The 15692-nt window shown below is 39.5% G+C and overlaps 1 protein-coding gene across 5 annotated transcripts in view; it reads left to right on the forward strand.

Moving 5' to 3' along the window:
- The first annotated feature begins 2824 nt into the window (after window positions 1-2824).
- Window positions 2825-15692, forward strand: part of KLHL8 (kelch like family member 8) — a 55480-nt gene continuing 42612 nt past the window's right edge. For all 5 annotated transcript variants that reach the window (XM_045791460.2, XM_087864009.1, XM_045791469.2 and 2 more), the window contains exon 1: window positions 2825-3072. The gene's annotated coding sequence lies outside the window, so the exon portion shown is untranslated. The remainder of the gene's footprint in view (window positions 3073-15692) is intronic.

Genomic DNA, 15692 nt, shown 5'->3' on the forward strand with positions numbered 1-15692 from the left:
GTACTAAATAATGAAATAGCTAGGAAGATATGGGTAAGTTTAACCAGGCTTGCTTACATAGCCTTCTTGGCCCTAAATTCCATTTCTGGTGATAAAAATGTCTTCTTTCCTCTTTGTATATGGAGGGCACTTTTTACGTGACTTTTTTTTTTTTTTTAAGATTTTATTTATTTGTCAGAGAGAGAGCACAAGCAGGAGGAGCAACAGGCAGAGGGAGAAGTAGGCTTCCCAATGAGCAAGGAGCCCAATGCAGGAATCTCTTCCAGGACCTTGGGATCATGACCTGAGCCAAAGGCAGACGCTTAGGGGCGCCTCGGTAACGCAGTCGTGGGGCGCCTGGGTATCGCAGTTGTTAAGCGTCTGCCTTCGGCTCAGGGTGTGATCATGGCGAACTGGGATCGAGCCCCACATCAGGCTCTTCTGCAGGGAGCCTGCTTCCTCCTCTCCCACTCCCCCTGCTTGTGTTCCCTCTCTCGCTGTCTGTCTGTCAAATAAATAATTAAAAAAAAAAAAACAAAACCAAAGGCAGACGCTTAATGGATGGAGCCACCTACGCGTCCCTACAGGGCAGTTTTATCAACTGTTTCAGGTAAGAAAGGTGGGAGGGTGAGCTGCAGAGTGACCTTCCTTCTTCTGCTGTTTTTTTCAAATATCTTCAGCTTTATTCAATATGGCAACATGCTAAATGTGGGGGTAGCACGTCCTGGATCCCATCACGTTGCATCTTGTTTTGTGAGATATATATATTTTTAAAATAATTGAGAGCATTTTTGTGGATATATTACTTTTTAGAGAAGGACTCTCTCCCTCTACCCCTAGTTTATTCACATTTGGTTTGAAAATTTCATTTAATTTTTAGATTTTTTTTTTTTTTTTTTGTGAGTCTTCTCTCCCAACAAAAAGCTCTAGATTGGTGTACCTTGTATGTTCCCCACTCCCCTTGTCACTCTATGCATACCTTTTCATTTCTCTCAGTTTTCTGTCTCCTCCACTAGAGTGCCGGGACTGTTTAGTTTTGTTGACTGCGTATTTCCCATTTCCTGGCTCAGTGCCTAGCACATAGTTAAATGCTCAGTAAATATTCTTGAATGTATAAATGATAAGAGTATCGAAATTTTGTGTATATTTCTTTGATGTAGTTGGTAATTACAAGTAATCTATTGCTTTGTATATGTCAATTAGAAAAGAAAAAGCCACTCTACTCTATGGCATTTTTTATTTCATTTTTATTTTTTTTAAAGTAAGCTCTAGGCCCAACACAGGGCTTGAACTCATGACCCTGAGATCAAGAGTCACCTGCTCTACCAACTGAGCCAGCCAGGCACCCTTATAGAGTGTTTCTTTAGGAGACATAGTACACCTGATTAAAAAGAAAAGTTCATATTATATAAAAAATTCTATTAGAACATGGTTTTATTAAATTTATATTGTATTGCATCATGGTTCCAGACAAATTTTATAATTGTGTGTGTGTGTATAGTTTAAAACTGGTCTTGTGGGGCACCCGGGTGCCTTAGCCATTAAGCGTCTGCTTTCGGCTCAGGTCATGATCCTGGGGTCCTGGGATCAAGCCCAGCATCGGGCTCCCTGCTCAGTGGGAAGCCTGTTTCTCCCTCTCCCACTCCCCTTGCATGTGTTCCTTCTCTTGCTGTCTCTCTCTGTCAAATAAATAAATAAAATCTTTTAAAAAAATTAAAAAAATAAAGCTGGTCTTGCTCTATTTTTCTAAGGGCATTGACATTAAATTTGCAAAAATACAATCCTCTGAAGAGAAATATTTTGAAATATTAAGGATTATTTCAATTTCTGTTATATAAAAAGGGTGATTTTTTTTAGAAATGGAATTTCAAATTCAAGTAGTCATTTTGGGTTTTTTACGTAAGATGTTACTATTTTTACTTCTATTTTTTAAAAATATTTTATTTGTCAGAGAGAGAGAGAGAGCGCGCACACAAGAAGGGGGGCAGGCAGAGGGAGAAGCAGGCTCCCTGCTGAACAAGGAGCCCTATGTGGGACTTGATCCCAGGACCTGGGATCATGACCTGAGCTGAAAGCAGAGGCTTAACGGACTGAGCCACCCAAGCACCCCAAGATACTACCATTTTTAAAAAAGCTCTTTTTGTAGTAAAATCAATACAAACCTATGTGTTAACATTCATAAATGTACCTAGGGTTGAATTTATTCTGAAATAGATTCCTGGAGTTGTAAAAGCTTGAGTTTGTTCAAACAAAAAACATATTAGGAGAATAACCTTTTAAATTTTTTTCTTTTCTCTCTTTTAATCTCCCACCTCTACATTGCACTGACTTGATTGAAAAAATTGTTTTATTTCAACATTTTTACTTGCAATGGTTTTTGGCAGTGTCTGCTTAGGTCAATTAACTGCTTCCTTCGGTTTATAAACTGTGGGTCTGTATTTATAAACACAAGCCGCTGTGTATATCCTCCGCAGAGCACGTGGAGAAAGTGACATAGGAGTAAAAACGGAAGTCTTCCCTCTCCACCATTTTTAGAAAAGACACGAAACCTAAGGAACACTCAACGCGCGGGAGGGGAGTTGATGGATATAAAAGGAAACTAAATTCTGTATGGCCCCCGAAGTGAAGAAACGGATAACTTCAGAGATATTTATGCGCTGTCCTGTCCAGAACTGTTTTGAGGACGTCCCCTAGGCCCCGGTCTACCTTCCCCCCGCAGCACAGGACAGCAGGTCTGTGAAAGCTCCCGCCGCCCACAAACGGGCGGGGGCGGTGAGGACGTGGGGGGGCGGGCACCCGGAGGAGGTAACCATAAACCACACCTCCCAGAGTGCAGTGCGCAGGCTCCGCCGCGCGCTCCGCTCGCAGCCCCAGAGGCCGCCGCTCTCGGGGCTGACCCGAGAGGACCCCGGGCGCCGGCCGGGGTTCTACGGGGCCGCGGAGGAGGGCGCGCGTCCGTCAGCTGCTCGCGCGGGGCTAGTGCGGCGCCGCTCGGTGCTGCGGGGAGACGCTGGTTTGCTGGAGCCTGGTAGGGCAGCTGCAGCCTTGGCGAGGCCGGCAGGAACCGAGCGGAGGGACGAGCCGAGGACCGAGGTAACTGCGTTCATTCCCCCTCACGTCTCTCTTCCCTTTGTGCGGTGCTGTCGGTTCACGCCGAGCCCTCCCTTACCCCAACCTGAAATCGTAACGCCGCCCCGGCTTGCGCCTCCGGCTCGAGGAAACTCCAGCCCTACGAGCAGTAACTAAAACTCCACAGCTGAGACGGTTTGGGGCCCATTAAACCGCAGTATGTTTTCTGTCGGTCCCGTTGGCGGGAGGAACGGGGTCGCATTTCCCGGAGGAGATCCCCCAGCCTCTGGTTCTGTCAGCCGCGTCGGTGGCCCCCTTGGCTCTCTCCTCTCGGCCTTTCGAAGAAGAGGGGGACGGGCAGGTGCTTGGTGGGGTGCAAAGACTGAGCAGGAGCAGTGCGGCCGGCGGGGTTCGGGGGCCCGGAGAGGGCGGCCGGCCTGTGGGCGCGCGGCAGGTGGGCTGTCTCCCGGCCCCGCGGCACGGGGAGTCGCCGCGCGTCCGGGACTGGCCTGCCCAGGGGGCTCGTCTCCGGTCCGGGGCTGGCCCGCCGGAGGGGCTCGCTGCCCGTCGGGACTTGCCTCTCCGCGGGGCTCGCTGCTGGTCGGAATCGCTGGTACTGGGGGTTTGCTGCCCGCGCCAGCTGTCCCTTCCGCGGTGGTGGAGACCCTGTCGAAGAGTGCCTCCTGGTGTGGCGCCAGCAACCGCAGCCCCTTTCAGAAGGCGCAGCCGCTCCGCGGAGTTTGTTTTACTGCCCCGGAGCCAGCTGTTTCTTCCTTCCACTCAGTTCTGGGCTTAGTTAACTTGCTGGTGTCTTCAGGCAGGGCGATTTGTCTACGGAGTTGGGAGTTTTCTAGCCCGGGGCTTGTCCTCTACTGGATTTGCACAGTCGTAGCGTTTGCGCGCCTGGGTGTGAAAAGCGGTTTACGTATATTCCCACTGGGCAGTGTTGAATCAGATGACTTTCGCGGAAAATCGAACCTTTTTCAGTTCGTTTTATCTTTTAATCCTTTGTCTTTTATCTGTCGTATTCGTTTTAATCTTTTTTAATAGCATAACTATTTTTGGCTCTTTATGCTAATGTTACCGCTGTGGGTGGTTACCACATTTGGAAGATACTTTGGGGAAGGCTTCTTGAGAAACCTGGGTTGACACAAGTATTTTATCTACTAGTTGCGCTTTTTCTTTTTTCTTTTTTGCATTGTTTTTCTTTTATATAAGTTGATAATTGACTCTTGCTGTTCTTCATTCTCACTCTATGAAGAAACCCTTTCTCCATCTCCCTTGAATCCTGATCCTGGCAGAGGGTCGACTTGGGAGAAGAGAGGACGTCTGCTTGGCGGTGGTTTTTTTCATTGGCTGCTACTTTTCCTACTGCTTGCTCCTGGCACCCCCTTTAGTTTGTCAGTCAACCCATGACCCACTTCAGACTTTTAGTCCCTTAATATATTGCCTTTTAAACTATCAAATAGTGTGAACATAAATATAAAAAGGAATCTTCAGAAAACTATACTCACATGTGCTCTTAGCTTCATATTAACATTTAAAACTAATTCTTTTAGCATTTGATAAGATTACTGTTGATGGTTTTTTAAATGATAATATATGCTGCAATAATGGCAACTACTGTATTCTGGCAGGAAACTTAATTCACAGGGTAATTTTTAGAAAATTATTTCCTCATTTGTTAAGAAAATGAGGTAAATTTTGACACACCCGCCCCAGCCCTTTTGCAAAATATAGCTTATATTTAGGGCAGTTTTAGGTTCATCGCAAAATTGAGTGAAAGGTACAGATTTTCCCTACACCCTCTGCCTCCATACGCCCCCTGCCTGGCTCCCTATAGGCACAGCCTCCCCCCGCCACCATCGAAATTCCCATATAGAAATGGTACATTTGTTACAACTGATGAACCTACATTGACAGATCATTATCACCTAAAGTTTATGGTTTACGATAGGGTGTTGTATATTCTATGGGTTTAGACAAATGACGCTTTAAAAAAAAATCAAGAATTTTTTAAGAGTTGTAGAGAATGGAAATGAGTATTGTTATTTAGAAAATATTGCAAGGAATATTTTGAACATCCTAAAAATTAATTTCAGATAGTTTTTGTGTTTTAAAAAAATTGGATGTTTAAACTTTCAGTTTCTTATATTTACATTTTCAAGAGTTATTTATTTTTGTATATTAATAATTAGAGTTGAGTAAGAAGGAATGCTTCATAGAATAACAAAATGTCCTTATTTTTCAGTCCTAAAACTCATTAGCATGACCATTTATTTTTCTGAAAACCATATTTTATGTTAACCAATGAAGCAAGAAGAAATCAAGTATTTTAAATATACTAATTTTTCTTTACTGATGTCAAGATATATCTACAATAGGATGTGACCCATTAGGCTTTTTTTTTTTTTTTAATCTGTTTTCTCTGAGGGGTTTTTGTGGAAGCATCAGGATATAGTAATGTACTAAGTAAGCTCAGTTCTGTAACTAGATAACTGAATTAGAATCCCAACTGTCCATTTGTTGGCTGTGTGACCAGGGCAGTTTATTTTCTTAACCTCCATTTTGTTAGCTGTAAAAGGGAGATAAAAATATTACCTTGTTAATGAATCATGGAACACTGCATCAAAAACTAAGGATGTACTCTATGGTGACTAACATAACATAATAAAAAATTAAAAAAATATTACTTGTTATAATGTGAAATCATTTTATAAACTGTAATACACTGTAACGTTTATTGATATCACTAGTTACATGCTGTGTTTTAAAATGCTGCCAGTGTATTTTCAGGTGAATACTGCTTGAGTAAATACTATGAAACTTTTTTTTTTTTTAAGGGCTGGCTTTACATGAGAGTTCATTGTCTGGTTATGAATGATTTAGTTGGTTCTTATGAGTCAGAGGTAAAATTATGAAAGAGAGTCAAAGGTGCCTCGGGAAGATTTCTACTTCATTTGGTTCTTAACCTAGATCTATGGGCGTGTCCATAGTCTTACAAGAGTCTGAACTCTGTATATCCATACTTTGTGGGGAGAAGACCCATAGCTTTCAACAGCTATCTAAAGAGGATTCATGCACAACCCCCTGCAAAGGTTCTAAGAACTCTTAGCATAAGTTATCTAGGCAGACTTCTTTACTAAACATTTTGCAGATTATTATTATTATCTTTAAAGTAGGTTCCATGCCCAGCGTGAAGTCCAACTTAAAAAAAATTCAAACTCACAATCCTAAGATCAAGACCTGAGCTGAGATCAAGAGTTGGACATTTAGCTGACTGAGCCATCCAGGCACCCCTTGCAGATTACTTTTAATACTAGTTTTTGGTTTTTTTGAGAAAGATAATTTTTGAACCACCATGAGTACCTGTTTTTCTTCCAGAACTAGAGGTTGATATTTATGATATACTACGTTCATATGAACAATAGTGCTGCTTCTTATATGTGGAGATGACACCCCTGATGGATCCATTATTGTTAGGCAAATACTGTCCATTCCTCCCCTCCTTTCTTGTCTTGATGGGCAATAGAATACTTGGCAAGGAATGATACCCTAATACAATGTAGCATGTTAGAATATTATTTTGAAATGCTAAAAGATAATTTGGTTTCCTTAACCTAAAATTTGAACATTTTTTCTTTTCTCAACAGAACACCAAATACTAAAGAAAATTATTTTGTCTTACAGACTAGATAATGATATTTACCTAGTGTATTTGTTGTCATATAATATTTCTTCCTGTATAGCACAGAGTACAATGTTTTATTAATTTCCTGTATAGCACAGAGTACAATGTTTTATTAATTCTTAATTGTTATTTTGACTCTCGGAATTTCTGGTTTGGAAAGAAAATTGACAATCTGCTTATGTAGATTAGATTATAATTGTAATTTTATAACATTGAAGATTAATCTTATTTGCATTTGGGGAATTTTAGAGTTAGGTTAGAGTTCTAAGTTTGGGTTCATTCTTGAAATAGAGTTTGGAAGTAAGCTACATCAAACTGCCCTATGTTTCTTGTTAGTATTAGGTTGCTGAGCTCTGAGGCTTTATAGTGTGAAGCCAACTTCTCTTCTAGATCAGTTACCAGTAGCATTCACAAGGCCTGAAGTGTGTGAGGTGGATGAAGTAATGCAGCACAAACTTAAGAATAAACCTATGTAGTGAAGTAATGTCTTTTGGTCTTTTTCCTTGAGGTGTTTTTTACTTTTCCCCTTTAATATTGGTCAGTATTTTCATTTGAAGGAAGCTTTTCAAAGCTCAAGTTCTAAATCAATACTTGGGAATTTATGGAATAAAGTAACAGAACTGTGTTTGGCTTTCTAGGTTTGCTTTTTATAAAATTAGTCTGAGAGTCCTATATAAATCTCAAAGATAAATTAGAGGTGAATGCCAGCATTTGCAAAGTACTTTATGGGTACAAAATAAGTCACTATGCTGGATCTTTAGTTATTCTAATGCTGATGATTGCTTAATACTTTAATAATGAAAGTTTGAGTTAAATTAATTGGACATAATTAAAAAAGAGGAATCATTTCAGGGAAAATTTTACTTATGGGAAAACTATCATTTTAAGAAGATCCGTGATTTTATGTGTATTCTCTTACCCTTGAGCTTTAAAAAATTCAAAAATGTTTCCTGTATGGGGAGATTATTATTAATACCCCTATTTTAGTTCTTAAAAGTCATTTTGTATATGTCATACAGAGATAATAGTTAATGTCATCTTTAGCCTTGTGGTAAGAGTTTTGACTTTCTAGTCAGGCAAGCCTATGTTGAGTTCTGGGCATTGCCACTTAATTGCTGGTAACCTTGGGTAGGTTTCTTAGCTTCTCTGAACCTCATTATCTACAGCCATAAATATAGGAATACCTTTTCAGCTTGTCCCGAGGACTGAAATGAACAAATGTTAAGTATCTAACTCAAATAATAGCAGTTACTTATATGGTGTATGCGCCAGACAATTTATTAACTCATTTAATTCTTATAACAATCCTGTAAAGTTGGTACTGTTGTTTTCACATTTTTACAGGTGAAGAAATGGAGGCTAATGAAAGGTTATATAACTTTACCAAGGTCATACAGCTAGTAAGTAGATAGTAAGCTCTCAAAGCTGACTGTTGTCATTAAAAAAAATAATAATAATAAAAACAATAGGAAGACTTAGGGTAATATAGCCTGTCCTCATCTTTTGCTTTAGTGAAAAATGCACCTGAATGTAGATCATTATAAAGCATATTTTATTTGTTTGCTGGAAAAAATGGAGTACTGTCTTCCTGACCAAGGACTCAGGATCATATAATTTAAAAAAGTAAAATTGTTATAATGTAATATTAAGTAATATGTTATATGTAATATAATGTCATATATTAATGATGTAAAATTATTACAAAAGTTACATTCATTTATTGAATGTTTATTGTATACGAGATATAGGGTTAAATACTTCATATATTATTTCTTCATTTAAACTTAAACAAAAAAAGTTTTATCAAGTTCTCTCTACACCTGGCATGGGGCTCAAACTCACAACCCCAAGATGAAGAGTTGCATGCTCTTCTGACTGAGCTAGCCAGGCACCTCTATTAGTTCACTTAAACTTCACAACAACTTTAAAAGAAAGCTGAGGCTCAGAGTGATTTTAAGTGACTTGTCCAAGGCTAACAGCTAATAGAAAATCCCAAAACTGTCTGGTCCTAACGTCTGCTATTAATCACTAGTTTATGTGTCCTGTGTTAGATATGGCTAACAGATTTCTCTAAAAATCAAGGCAACTGGGGCGCCTGGGTGGCTCAGTTGGTTAAGCGTCAGGCTTTTGATTTTGCCTCAGATCATGATCTCAGGGTTGTGGGATGGAGCCCTGCTCGCGTTGCTGTGCTAAGTGGGGAGTCTGCTTGAGATTCTCTCCCTCCACTTCTGCCCCTCCTCACTGCATGCACGTGTGCATTCCCTCTCTCTCTCTCTCAAATAAATCAATAAATCTTTAGAGGTATCTGGGTGGCTCAGTTGGTTAGGAGTCTGCCTAAAGCTCAGGTCATGATCCCAGAGTCCTGGGATCAAGCCCCATACCTGCTTCTTCCTCTCCCTCTGCCTCTCTCCCTGCTCATTCTCTCTCTCTGTCTCAAATAAATAAATAAAATCTTAAAAAAGTGAATCTTTAAAAATATATATAAAAATAAAAATAAAGATAACAGCTTAGGGAATTTTAAATAGAAAAAAAAAAACACTCTCACATTTTAGAGGTAAACAGTGGTTACCTAAAACTAGGGTCTTATAGGCCAAACTCAGCTTGCTCTCACTTTTGTAAATAAAGTTTTAGTGGAACACAGCCACGCTCATATCTTTATGTATTGTCTCTAGCTGCTTTCATATTACTATGGCATAGTTGAGTGGTCATGAAAGAGACTAAATGGCCCACAAAGCCTAAAATGTTTATTATTTGGCCCTTCACAGAAAAAGATTACTGATCCATGACCTATCAATCCTGTTCTTTTATAAATGAAGAAACTGAGACTTGGGAGATTAGGTAACTTCCCAAAAATGTAGCTAAAATCCAATTATCCTGATACCTAAGTCAGTGTTATTTCTGCTATACTATGCCACCTCTTTTTATTTTTTTATTTTTATTTATTTTATTTTTAAGATTTATTCGAGAGAGCAAGAGCACACAAGTGGGGGGACAGAGGGAGAGGGAGAGAGAATCTCAAGCAGACTGTACTGAGCGTGGAGCCTGTCGCAGAGCTCAGTCTCACAACCCTGAGATCACGACCTGAGCTGAAACCAAGAGTCAGACACTAAACTGACTGTGCAACCCGGGCACACCCCTATTTTTATTTTTAAAATTTTAATTTGTTCATTTAAGTGCTTGCTACACTGAATATGGGGCTTGAACTCGCAACCTCAAGATCAAGAGTCACATGCTCTTCTGACTGAGCCAGCCAGCATCGGTGCTTCATGCTACCTCTTTTTAAGTTCTAGAAAATCAACAACTGTACCTTATGGTCATTATATAAGGGACTTTAAAGCATTATAAAATGTTTATGACCTATAAGAATATTTAATCCAGTTAAAATAGGTACACTAGCTGTAATAACAATAAATATTTAGTCATTTCCCTTTTGTTCTTGGAATTTGAAGAACTTTTGTGAATATACTTTGTACACCCCATCCCATAAATTTCTGTGACCCACTTTAAACTTATGTTTCCTTATTTTCCTCCACAGATTTCTCTATAATAGAGACTTTTGGAATCATTTCATTAGTTGATTCCAAAACAGCAATTGCAGTTGGAACCATCTCGTGGGTGGAAACCTACCACATATACATCTTTACAAAAGAGAGATCATACATCTTGTATCCAGTTTTCTTTCTCCTTACTTTTACATTATTCATGGATTTTTAAAAATATTATTCATGGAATTTTTTAAGCATTGAGGTGATATGATCTGATTTGAATTTGGGAATGATAACTGGCAGCAGTAGGAAGGATGCACTGGTGAGAGAAGAGGCTGTTGGGAGGCTATAATCATAACTGTGAGATGATGGGGCCTGGGACTAAAGTGATATTGCTGGAAGAGCAGGGCCGACAATGTGAGAGGAACTGAGGAAGTAGAATGTATGAAACTTGGTTATAGTTGGGTAGAGTGGAGTGGGAATTTTGAATACATGGGAGCTTTCACATTCAGTGGGGAGCCTTGATCATCCAGGCTAGTTTGGGTTGTCGGATAATATCCAGTATATCTCTTTACTATTGCCTTTACCACATTATTATTATCATCATCTGTTTTTGTCCCATCTGGATAATTCAGGCTCATTAATGGTAAGAATTATGTCATGTCTTAATCATCTTTTTTAGGGGAGACTTATCTTAGATAATCTTTTTAAAGATTAGATTACTTTTGTGCATTCAATTTTTTTTTTAAAGGAAAATAGAAGAGATAGGTTAAGGTGTTCCTAAATTTCTTCACATTTAGAGTCTGATTCTTTTGAAGCAGTTTTTATCTCAGAGTCATTCTTTTTTTCATACAACATAATCCCCTACTGCCTCTAGGGGATAGATGATGCAGCCTTTAAATGTGTTCTGTCATCATTCTTCCAATTTTGTCACCACTCTTCCGATTTTGATGCAGGTGTTTACTTGCTTGGCGATACACATTTTTTTTTGCCTATATCCTCACAACAAAACATAACACCCTCATCTATTGTGAATATTTAACTTTCTGAATCTTATGAAGTAGTGCTTCTCTCTGTAGTGAAAGACCAGTTTGTGAACTGTTATTTTTAATAAAAGACAACAAAAACTAGTTACTAGAAAAATTTAAAAAATGGATGTACAAAATATAAACTTCAATTATTCATTATATTCAAAGGGTATAAAATTATTCTGTCAAATATAAATTTCCTGTAAGAGTTTCGAAACTCCATTTTTGTACTTACCTCATTGCAGACCTGTAAAAAAGAAAAAAATTGTGGACCAGACTCACTTTGAATAGCACTGCTATAAAGCACTTGTTTGTTGCTTTTCATATTCATCTTTGAATTAACATAACCTGGGGTATAAGATGACTGACTGATTAAATGAATATATTCTAAGACAAATGGTATTTTCCCTTAACACCATATTTCTATTTTTTATTGTAATTTCTTGAAATATGATTATAAAACCATATGATTTACATACACAGTATATGTATGGATGTGTATGTTGGTTTGTGTGCTTACCTTGTGAAAATGAAAGGAAGTTTTCAAACTCCTAGGAGAAGACTGATTCTCGTGTAGCCATGGTAACAGTTGGCAGGTTTAACACTGGTTTGAGTGACTTACTGAGTAAATGACATTCTTTAGAATTGTTTTTAAGTCGATGTAATCAAATCAACAACAACCTGTCTTAGAGAACAGGATTTTGCAAGCCAGCCAGTCAATGGTAGCCCTTCTAGTAACCATGCTTTGAAACCTCTGAAAAATCCACCAATCCCTGGCCTCCACATTTCCTCCTAAACCCTATGTAAGATTAGCAGTCTGCTGTACTCAGAAGGACTGTGTCTGACAAGCGTAGCTTTCTCTAAGTAATTATCCAGCTTTGTGTTTTTTGTTTCATTTCAGATATTGAATGGGAAATATCTTTTCACACTTAGAAACAAATTATTGGTAAATTTATTTTTTGGTAGGCTTTATATTTTTATTCAAATAATTATCATTTCTTATCTTTAAGTACAGTCTAGTGACTTCTGTGACATTCTTAAACAAAACTAATAAGTAATAGAGTCCCTACCTAAGAGAGAGTTCATACATGTTGTTCACATACTTAGGTAAAATTCAATCTTTTTAAGAAATTTTTATTTTTTAGAGGTGCCTGGGTGGTACAATTGGTTAAGTGTACAATTCTTGGTTTTGGCTTAGGTTGTGATCTCAGGGTTGTGGGATCAAGGCCTGCATGGGGCTCCATGCTTAGCATGGAGTCTGCTTAAGAGTCTTCCTCTGCTCCTCCACTCCTTTAAAAATAAATACATAAATCTTTAAAAATAAAATAAAAAAATTTTTACTACTTTATACTAGACTCCCCAACTATTGACTATAAATTATGTTCAGACAGTTCAAACAAATGATTATGGTAGTGAAATATTAATAGATGGCCTTATTAATAAAGCAGACCCCAAAATAGAAACATCTTACAAAGTATTCAGTGCAGTGAAAATGTTTATAGACTCTGGGAATGACACTAGTATTTAACAAGCAGACTTAGATAACAGTTGTATCTAATACATGGTAATGCTAAGAAAAACATGTTTAAATCACAGCAGTAAATTGTTAGAAGCCATATATACCTTGACTAAGTAGGAACTACTGTAACTATAATCCAGTTTGTCAAAGCAGCAGCTTCTCCTTTAGTTACTGGCACAGTGTATTTTCTTTTGAACTGCTTGATTCAAAATTTAAAACCTCTATTCTTTGCTTTTGTAAATAAAAAGGAGATAATGGGTATAACCTATCAGATCCTGTATAAAGTGTAATATTTTGTATCATCTTAAAATTTTCACCTAATTGAATCATAAAGAGTACAAACTACAGTTATTTTTAAAGAAGAATGAATCTAGACTTTCTGGAACAGGAACTTGGGACGATGATGGAGTAGGAGGATTCTGAGCACCCCTCTCATGGACACATCATGGTGCAACTACATAACATGCAACTCACTTTGGAAATGACCTGAGGACTTACAGAACAGTTGTTCCATAACTTAAGACATAAAGAAAAGGTCACATTGAGAAGGGTAGTAGGGCAGAGATGTGGCTGGGAACCAAAACTCTGCATAGTGGGAAGGATATCATAAGCCTGGAGGTCCTCCGTGAGGAGTGATCAAGCCCCACATTGGGTACCCCACACCTGGGAGATCTGTACTGAGAAAATGAGCCTCCATAACATCTGGCTTTGAAGATCAGGGCTTAACTGAAGGAGAGCTGGAGGGCTATAGGAAACTGAGCCTCTCCTTTTATTTATTTATTTATTTATTTTATCTTTTTTTTTTTTTTTTTGGTTGCCTCGCTTTTTTTTTTTTTTAATGATTTTTTATTATGTTAGTCACCATACAGTACATCCCCGGTTTCCGATGTAAGGCTCAATGATTCATTAGTTGTGTATAACACCCAGTGCACCATGCAATACGTGCCCTCCTTACTACCCATCACCGGTCTATCCCATTCCCCCACCCCCCTCCCCTCTGAGGCCCTCAGTTTGTTTCTCATAGTCCATAGTCTCTCATGTTTCATTCCCCCTTCTGATTACCCCCCCCTTATCCCTTTCTTCCCCTACCGATCATCCTAGTTCTTATGTTCCATAGATGAGAGAAATCATATGATAATTGTCTTTCTCTGCTTGACTTATTTCACTTAGCATTATCTCCTCCAGTGCTGTCCATGTTGTAGCAAATGTTGAGAACTCGTTCTTTCTGATAGCTGAGTAATATTCCATTGTATATATGGACCACAACTTCTTAATCCAGTCATCTGTTGAAGGGCATCTCGGCTCCTTCCACGATTTAGCTATTGTGGACATTGAGCCTCTCCTTTTAAAACCAGAACCTATATTACTGTCTCTCAGACCCAGCACAGAGGCGGCAGTTTGAAAAATGCCTAGCATATATATGAAGAAGATTTATTGACTAATTTTAGAGAATGTGCTGGAGAGGCTGAGATCTGTAGGAACTTTTTCTGGGAGTGTAAGTGCTGGCAGGCATCATTTTTCTTGCCCCCCTTCAGCCTAACTGGCCCAAAGCTGGTGGGAGTCAGTTCTGTACTCTCCATCTACCCTGCTAGTACTGCTCCTTTGCCCAACATTCTCTTGTGGATCTACCCCCTCCCCCCGAATCTGCAGGGGTACCTCCACAGCAGCTTCCACCCTGTCATGCCTAGTTGGCAGCTTTTGTGTCTCCCCGTCTCCCCCAAAGCAACTGCTGCCCCCTCATACCCAGCAGGCAGCTCTTCCCAAGTGACTCCTGCCCACCAGCACCCCCACAACAGTTGCAGCTAGGCCTCTCAGTCAGCTGTACCAGGGGCTAACCCCACCCACCAGCATGCCCATAGTAGCTGCAGCCAGGCCATTCAGCCAGCTGTGCTAGGGGCCAGCCCTGCTCATCAGTGTGCCCGTGGTAGTTGAGGCTGGTCAATGTAGTCATCCCAGGTGGGGGCCAGCCCCACCCACCAGTGTACTTGCAGCAGTCATGGCCCAGTTACAGTATGAGAGCACATGCAGTTCTGGTGACTAGGGATGGGATTGTGCTACTGGGCCACATAGGAAGCCCTCCACACAAGGCCACTACTTTCAGGACAAGGAGACATATCTGACCCACTTGACATAGAAACAGAGTCAGACAACATGAAGGGAGAGAGGAATATGTTCCGAATAAAAGAACAAGACAAACCTCAGAAAAGGAACTAAGTGAAACAGATAATCTACCTGATACAGAATTCAAAATAATGGTCATAAACATGCTTGCCAGATTTGAGAGAAGAGTGGATGAAATGAGTGAGGATTTCAACAAAGAGAAAATACAAGAAAGAACCAATCAGAGCTGAAGGGTATAATAACTGAAATAAAGAAGACACTAGAGGGAATCAACAGTAGATTAGAAGATGCAGAAGAATGGATCAGTGATCTAGAAGGTGGGGGAGTGGAAATCATCCCAAGTTGGAAAGCAAACAATAAAAAGCATTAAAAAAAATGAGAATAGGTTAAGGGATCTCTGGGACAATATCATGCATACTGACATTTGCATTATAGGGGCTCCAGAAAGCAAAGAGAGAGAGAGAAAGTAACAGAAAGTATTTGTAGAAATGATTGCTGAAAACTTCCCTAACCTGAGGAAGGAAACAGGCATCCAGGTCCAGGAAGTACAGAGAGCCCTAAACTAGATGAACACAAAGAGGTACATACCAATACATATACTAATTAAAATGTCAAAAATTAAAAATAAAAGTCTTAAAAGCAAGAGAAAAGCAATTAGTGACATGCAAGGGAAACCTAAGGCCATTGGTTGATTTTTCAGCAGAAACTCTTCAGGCCATAAGCAGGTGGCATGATATATTCAAAGTGCTAAAGGAAAAAAAAAAAGTATAACCGAGAATATTCTACCCAGCGAGATCATT

Source organism: Ursus americanus, chromosome 8 (assembly GCF_024610735.1).
Source record: "Ursus americanus isolate L20-20 chromosome 8, mUrsAme1.1.p, whole genome shotgun sequence".
NCBI lineage: Eukaryota > Metazoa > Chordata > Mammalia > Carnivora > Ursidae > Ursus > Ursus americanus.